We start from the raw sequence: 2,611 nt of genomic DNA, 5'->3' as shown, positions 1-2,611 counted from the left end.
ATGAGAGATATTTTTTAGAGGGGTCCCCTGCCTGCCTTATATAGTCCGGGGGGCAGGGTTACAGATCTGGAAACTAATCCTAGTCAGTTACAATTGCCATATGTGGCCGGATAAGGATTCCTATTCTAACCGACCAGGATCCTGCTTGGTCGCCAAATCCGTCTTGATTCCTTATGCGGGACTCCGATCAGGTTAACTGGGCCGCACGTCGGCTTTCGGGTGGACTAAACCCATCGATCCGGGCCAGCCCAAGCTTAGCCATAAGGGTATAGGGGTTAATACCCCCACATAGAGTAACAGTCAAGGAAGAAGAGTAGTTCATAGCCGGCAGTGGAGTCTACAACCTCGTCTATCTAAGGCAAACCAAAGGGGTCCTTAGGACAGTGTTTGTTAAGATCAGTGTAATCAACGCACATTCTCCATTCTTTATTCTTTTTTCGAACGAGAACAGGGTTTGCTAACCACTTAGGATGATATACTTCTTTTATAAATCCGGCAGCTAAGAGCCATTTTATTTCTACCCTAATAGCCTCCTTCTTGTCTGGCATGAATTGATGAAGTTTCTACTTGATCGGTTTGGCGGTCGGTGAGACATTCAAGGAGTGCTCGATCTTCTCCCATGGTACCCCCGGCATGTCTACAGGTTTCCAAGCAAACACATTGGCGTTGGCACGTAGGAAGGAGACGAGCATGATTTCCTATTTGGGGTCAAGGTGAGCCCCAATCTTCATGGTCTTAGAGGGGTCATCGAGGCTGAGGCTGACCTCCTTTATTTCCTTGGACTTGGTGGAGGCATGGGGAGGCTCTAGCTCTGGGATCTCCATGTCGTCGGTGGACAACATCTTGGCTTTGGTGACCACGATGGCCATCTAGATGGAGAGGTCGGTAGCTTCGGTGAGGGCGAGACTCTCTGTCTCATAGGCGTAGGCGATGGAAAGGTTGGCCTGCAGGGCCAGAACTCCTATAGGCGAAGGCATCTTCAGCACCAAATACACGTAGTGCGGTACAGCCATGAACTTGGCTAGAGCTCGCCGACCAAGTATGGCATGGTAGGCAGTGTTGAAATCAGTGACGTAGAAGTTGATGTGCTCGACGCGGTAGTTGCTTGCCGTGCTGAGCTATACTGGTAGGGTGATCTCTCCAAGCGGTTTAGAGGCCCTGCCAGGTACCACACCCCAAAAGGAGGAGTCGGAGGGTGTGAGATCTGCTAATCCAAGGCCTAGCTCCTTTAGGGCTCCGGTGAAGAGGAGATTCAGAGCGCTCCCACCGTCGACAAGCACTTTTCTAAAGAGCACCTTCTAGATGGTTGCATCGAGGACGAGGGGGAAACGCCCTGTGTAGGGAATGTCCACCCACTGGTCGGCCCTATTGAAGGTGATGGGGACTTTGGACCATGGGCGATAGCTGGGGTTGGCAACAGCACCCACTGTAGTGACGCTGAGCACCCACCGTGCGGTGAGCTTCCGCTCTCTTCTGCTCTCGATGGAGGCGAGGCCCCCAAAAATGGTGGAGACCACCTTGTTGTGGTCCTAGAAGGCATTGTCATTGCCCCTAGGTGGTCGGCAAACTCCGGCTCTGTCGTTGGCATCGTCGTCAAGCTTTTTGTCCTGGAATTCCTTAGCCAAACTGAGGCAGTTCTTCATCCTTTGCTTGGCATTCTTATGGAGAGGGCACTGGCCATCGAGGATCTTCTTGTACTATTCATCGTAGTTGCGCTTGGCGCGAGGATCATTGACGGCAGCGATGATGTGGTCTAGCCGGTGGTGGCGATTCTGACCAGTCTTGGGTCCTTCTGGCCGATCACGGCTGCTGTCACGATGATAATTGCGGTCATCTTGGCGGTGGTCGTTATGGCGGTGGTCGTTGGAGCGGTTGTCGTAGCGACATGTTGGGCAATGAGTGCCCGCATCCTCATTGAAGCACACCTCGGCTTCCTCGGCGTCGGCGTACTGGTTGGCGGTTGTGATCATCTCACCGATTCCTGTGGGTGGCTTACGGTTGAACTTAGAGCAAAGCTCGCGGAGATGGAGTCCTTAGATGAAGGCAGTGATGACCTCGGCCTCCGTGATGTTTGGAATAGAATTCCTCATCTTAGAAAAGCGTCGGATGTAGCTACGGAGGAGCTCGAATGGCTTCTGGTTGATGCGGTTGAGATCATGCTTAGTTCCTGGTCACGTACATGTAGCTATATAGTTGTCAGTGAAGACTTTTTTCAGCTCATCCCAGGATCCGATGGATTCCAAGGCAAGGCTAGTAAACCAGTTCATGACGGTTGGCGCAAGCATGACGGGAAGATAGTTCGCCATGACACTGGTGTCTCCCCCGGTGGCACAAACAGCAGTGGCGTAAGCCTGCAACCACTGTGTTGGATTCATCCTCCCCTCGTAGGGCTCAGCCCTTGTGATTTTGAAACCGCGGGGCCACTGAAGTGTTCAGAGCGCCCTTGTGAATGCTGGGGGGCCCTTAGGGTTGTCGGCGCTGTCATCTACAGTGTTGCCGCCAGCAATTGGCTCGAGGGTTGAGTCCGAGTTGCCGTACTCTTGCTCGTACTCCTGGTGGCGGCGTACTTCATCCTCATGGCGACTGAAACGGCGTTCATCGATACATCGAC

Source organism: Miscanthus floridulus, chromosome 3 (assembly GCF_019320115.1).
Source record: "Miscanthus floridulus cultivar M001 chromosome 3, ASM1932011v1, whole genome shotgun sequence".
Lineage (NCBI taxonomy): Eukaryota > Viridiplantae > Streptophyta > Magnoliopsida > Poales > Poaceae > Miscanthus > Miscanthus floridulus.
This window is presented reverse-complemented; position numbering follows the sequence as displayed.